Consider the following 6,000-nt stretch of genomic DNA (forward strand, 5'->3'; position numbering starts at 1 on the left):
CTACTGTTCTACTACAGGGTCTACTGTTCTACTACAGGGTCTACTGTTCTACTACAGGATCTACTGTTCTACTACAGGGTCTACTGTTCTACTACAGGATCTACTGTTCTACTACAGGATCTACTGTTCTACTACAGGGTCTACTGTTCTACTACAGGGTCTACTGTTCTACTACAGGATCTACTGTTCTACTACAGGATCTACTGTTCTACTACAGGGTCTACTGTTCTACTACAGGGTCTACTGTTCTACTACAGGGTCTACTGTTCTACTACAGGATCTACTGTTCTGTTCTACTACAGGGTCTACTGTTCTACTACAGGATCTACTGTTCTACTACAGGATCTACTGTTCTACTACAGGGTCTACTGTTCTACTACAGGGTCTACTGTTCTACTACAGGGTCTACTGTACTGTTCTACTACAGGGTCTACTGTTCTACTACAGGATCTACTGTTCTACTACAGGGTCTACTGTTCTACTACAGGGTCTACTGTTCTACTACAGGGTCTACTGTTCTACTACAGGGTCTACTGTACTGTTCTACTACAGGGTCTACTGTTCTACTACAGGGTCTACTGTTCTACTACAGGATCTACTGTTCTACTACAGGATCTACTGTTCTACTACAGGATCTACTGTTCTGTTCTACTACAGGGTCTACTGTTCTACTACAGGGTCTACTGTTCTACTACAGGATCTACTGTTCTGTTCTACTACAGGGTCTACTGTTCTACTACAGGGTCTACTGTTCTACTACAGGGTCTACTGTTCTACTACAGGATCTACTGTTCTACTACAGGGTCTACTGTTCTACTACAGGATCTACTGTTCTACTACAGGATCTACTGTTCTACTACAGGGTCTACTGTTCTACTACAGGGTCTACTGTTCTACTACAGGATCTACTGTTCTACTACAGGATCTACTGTTCTACTACAGGATCTACTGTTCTACTACAGGATCTACTGTTCTACTACAGGGTCTACTGTTCTACTACAGGGTCTACTGTTCTGTTCTACTACAGGATCTACTGTTCTACTACAGGGTCTACTGTTCTACTACAGGGTCTACTGTTCTACTACAGGATCTACTGTTCTACTACAGGATCTACTGTTCTACTACAGGGTCTACTGTTCTACTACAGGGTCTACTGTTCTACTACAGGGTCTACTGTTCTACTACAGGGTCTACTGTTCTACTACAGGATCTACTGTTCTACTACAGGATCTACTGTTCTACTACAGGATCTACTGTTCTACTACAGGATCTACTGTTCTACTACAGGGTCTACTGTTCTACTACAGGGTCTACTGTTCTACTACAGGATCTACTGTTCTACTACAGGATCTACTGTTCTACTACAGGATCTACTGTTCTACTACAGGGTCTACTGTTCTACTACAGGGTCTACTGTTCTACTACAGGGTCTACTGTTCTACTACAGGGTCTACTGTTCTACTACAGGATCTACTGTTCTGTTCTACTACAGGGTCTACTATTCTACTACAGGGTCTACTGTTCTACTACAGGATCTACTGTTCTACTACAGGGTCTACTGTTCTACTACAGGGTCTACTGTTCTACTACAGGGTCTACTGTTCTACTACAGGGTCTACTGTTCTACTACAGGGTCTACTGTTCTACTACAGGGTCTACTGTTCTACTACAGGATCTACTGTTCTGTTCTACTACAGGGTCTACTGTTCTACTACAGGATCTACTGTACTGTTCTACTACAGGGTCTACTGTTCTACTACAGGGTCTACTGTTCTACTACAGGATCTACTGTTCTGTTCTACTACAGGGTCTACTGTTCTACTACAGGATCTACTGTTCTACTACAGGATCTACTGTTCTACTACAGGGTCTACTGTTCTACTACAGGGTCTACTGTTCTACTACAGGGTCTACTGTTCTGTTCTACTACAGGGTCTACTGTTCTACTACAGGGTGTACTGTTCTACTACAGGATCTACTGTTCTGTTCTACTACAGGGTCTACTGTTCTACTACAGGGTCTACTGTTCTACTACAGGGTCTACTGTTCTACTACAGGGTCTACTGTTCTGTTCTACTACAGGATCTACTGTTCTACTACAGGGTCTACTGTTCTACTACAGGGTCTACTGTTCTACTACAGGGTCTACTGTTCTACTACAGGATCTACTGTTCTACTACAGGGTCTACTGTTCTACTACAGGGTCTACTGTACTGTTCTACTACAGGGTCTACTGTTCTACCACAGGATCTACTGTTCTACCACAGGATCTACTGTTCTACTACGGGTCTACTGTTCTACTACAGGGTCTACTGTTCTACTACAGGATCTACTGTTCTACTACAGGATCTACTGTTCTACTACAGGGTCTACTGTTCTACTACAGGGTCTACTGTTCTACTACAGGGTCTACTGTTCTACTACAGGGTCTACTGTTCTACTACAGGGTCTACTGTTCTACTACATGATCTACTGTTCTACTACAGGATCTACTGTTCTACTACAGGGTCTACTGTTCTACTACAGGATCTACTGTTCTACTACAGGGTCTACTGTTCTACTACAGGGTCTACTGTACTGTTCTACTACAGGGTCTACTGTTCTACCACAGGATCTACTGTTCTACCACAGGATCTACTGTTCTACTACGGGTCTACTGTTCTACTACAGGGTCTACTGTTCTACTACAGGATCTACTGTTCTACTACAGGATCTACTGTTCTACTACAGGGTCTACTGTTCTACTACAGGGTCTACTGTTCTACTACAGGGTCTACTGTTCTACTACAGGGTCTACTGTTCTACTACAGGGTCTACTGTTCTACTACAGGGTCTACTGTTCTACTACAGGGTCTACTGTTCTACTACAGGATCTACTGTTCTACTACAGGATCTACTGTTCTACTACAGGGTCTACTGTTCTACTACAGGGTCTACTGTACTGTTCTACTACAGGGTCTACTGTTCTACTACAGGGTCTACTGTTCTACTACAGGATCTACTGTTCTACTACAGGGTCTACTGTTCTACTACAGGGTCTACTGTTCTACTACAGGGTCTACTGTTCTACTACAGGGTCTACTGTTCTACTACAGGGTCTACTGTTCTACTACAGGATCTACTGTTCTACCACAGGATCTACTGTTCTACCACAGGATCTACTGTTCTACCACAGGATCTACTGTTCTACTACGGGTCTACTGTTCTACTACAGGGTCTACTGTTCTACTACAGGATCTACTGTTCTACTACAGGATCTACTGTTCTACTACAGGGTCTACTGTTCTACTACAGGGTCTACTGTTCTACTACATGGTCTACTGTTCTACTACAGGGTCTACTGTTCTACTACAGGATCTACTGTTCTACTACAGGGTCTACTGTTCTACTACAGGATCTACTGTTCTACTACAGGATCTACTGTTCTACTACAGGGTCTACTGTTCTACTACAGGATCTACTGTTCTGTTCTACTACAGGGTCTACTGTTCTACTACAGGATCTACTGTTCTACTACAGGATCTACTGTTCTACTACAGGGTCTACTGTTCTACTACAGGATCTACTGTTCTACTACAGGGTCTACTGTCCTACTACAGGGTCTACTGTTCTACTACAGGGTCTACTGTTCTACTACAGGGTCTACTGTACTGTTCTACTACAGGGTCTACTGTTCTGTTCTACTACAGGGTCTACTGTTCTACTACAGGATCTACTGTACTGTTCTACTACAGGATCTACTGTTCTGTTCTACTACAGGGTCTACTGTTCTACTACAGGGTCTACTGTTCTACTACAGGGTCTACTGTTCTACTACAGGATCTACTGTTCTACTACAGGGTCTACTGTTCTACTACAGGATCTACTGTTCTACTACAGGGTCTACTGTTCTACTACAGGGTCTACTGTTCTACTACAGGGTCTACTGTTCTACTACAGGGTCTACTGTTCTACTACAGGGTCTACTGTTCTACTACAGGGTCTACTGTTCTACTACAGGGTCTACTGTTCTACTACAGGGTCTACTGTTCTACTACAGGGTCTACTGTACTGTTCTACTACAGGGTCTGCAGGAATCAGTTGTCTTGACCTCTTGCTGATCTATCTGACTAGAGAGAGAGAGAGAGAGAGAGAGAGAGAGAGAGAGAGAGAGAGAGAGAGAGAGAGAGAGAGAGAGAGAGAGAGAGAGAGAGAGAGAGAGAGAGAGAGAGAGAGAGAGTAAGTATGGGGTCCGCTCTCTAATACTGAATTTACCAAATGGGACAAACATCCAATCGAAATACTGCATGCAGAGTTTTGCAAGACTGTATTGCAAGTGCAAAGAAAAACTCAAAATAACGCATGTAGAGCAGAATTGGGCCAATACCCCCTCCTTATTCGAATAGAAAAAAGAGCCATCAAATTTTACAACCATCTAAAAACAAGTGACCCCAAAACATTCCATCACACAGCTCTACTATGTCAAGAGATTAAACAAGAGAAGAGTCCCCTCAGCCAGCTGGTTCTGAGGCTCAGTTCACTAACCAAAACCAACCTCATAGAGCCTCAGGACAGCACTCAGAAAATCTGGCCCAACCAAATCATCACAAAGCAAAAAGAAAAATATATCACCTATTGGAAAGACACCACAAAAAATCAAAATAAACTTCAATGCTATTTGGCTCTAAACAGACAGTACATGGTGGCAGACTATCTGACCACTGTGACTGATAGAAAACTGAGAAAAACACTGACTAGGTACAGACTCAGTGAGCACAGTCTGGCTATAGAGACCGGTCGTCACAGGCAAACCTGGCTGCCCAGAGAGGACAGGCTGTGCTCACTCTGCACCCGGGGAGAGGTAGAGACAGAGCTGCATTTCCTATTACACTGTGACAAATACTCAGACCTAAGAGAATCTTTCTTTCCCAAAATTATCATTTAGCACAACGAATTTGAAACTATAAAAGAGGAAGAAAAAATCAAATATTTATTGGGTGAAAAGCCAAAATGTGCAATTTTGGCAGCCAAATATGTGTCCTCCTGCCACAACCTGAGGGACAGCCAGTGAAAATTGTAATGTAATGTCAATAATATTTCCTGTTTTGTTTTGGCTTTCATAGCATGTAATGTGTCTTCTCAGTCATGTTGAGATTGGTCGACTACTATTGCTTTAATGTATTGTTATTCTCATTAATATTGTTGTTGTAGTTGCTGTTAATGGTAATCCCATTTCCACTACTACTATTATTATTGCTGTTGGTCCCACCATTTTTGTTATATGTATACTTTGACAATGTAAGTAATTTTACTTGCCATGTCAATAAAGTCTATTGAATTGAGAGAGAGAGAGAGAGAGAGAGAGAGAGAGAGAGAGAGACAGAGAGTCTGTCTCTGTCTCTCTGTCTCTCTGAATCTGTCTCTCTGTCTCTGTCTCTCTGTCTCTGTCTCTCTGTCTCTGAATCTGTCTCTGTCTCTCTGACTCTTTCTCAGTCTCTCTGTCTCTGTCTCTCCGACTCTGTCTCTGTCTCTCCGACTCTGTCTCTGTCTCTGTCTCTGTCTCTGTCTCTGTCTCTGTCTCTGTCTATGTCTCTGTCTTGCTTTCTCTGACTCTGTCTCTCTCTCTCTGTCTCTGTCTCTCTGTCTCTGAATCTGTCTATCTGTCTCTGTCTCTGAATCTGTCTTTCTGTCTCTGTCTCTCTGTCTCTGTCTCTCTGTCTCTGTCTCTCTGTCTCTGTCTCTGTCTCTGACTCTGTCTCTGACTCTGTCTCTCTGACTCTGTCTCTCTGACTCTGTCTCTCTGACTCTGTCTCTGACTCTGTCTCTCTGACTCTGAATCTGTCTATCTGTCTCTGTCTCTCTGTCTCTGAATATGTCTCTCTGTCTCTGTCTCTGTGTCTCTGTCTCTATGTCTCTGTCTCTCTGTCTCTGTCTCTGTCTCTGTCTCTGTCTCTGTCTCTGTCTCTGTCTCTGTCTCTGTCTCTGAATCTGTCTCTCTGACTCTGACTCTGTCTCTGTCTC

General features: G+C 43.1%; 1 protein-coding gene across 1 annotated transcript in view; it reads left to right on the plus strand.

Annotated features, from left to right (window-relative positions):
* The window catches only part of LOC311099890 (relaxin receptor 2-like), a gene marked incomplete at its 5' end in the record, with an annotated part of 178,084 nt that overhangs the window by 153,557 nt on the left and 18,527 nt on the right, over positions 1-6,000 (plus strand). The window lies entirely within an intron of this gene.

The sequence above is a fragment of the Coregonus lavaretus genome (assembly GCF_964263955.1).
Source record: "Coregonus lavaretus genome assembly, chromosome: 24".
NCBI classification, from domain to species: domain Eukaryota; kingdom Metazoa; phylum Chordata; class Actinopteri; order Salmoniformes; family Salmonidae; genus Coregonus; species Coregonus lavaretus.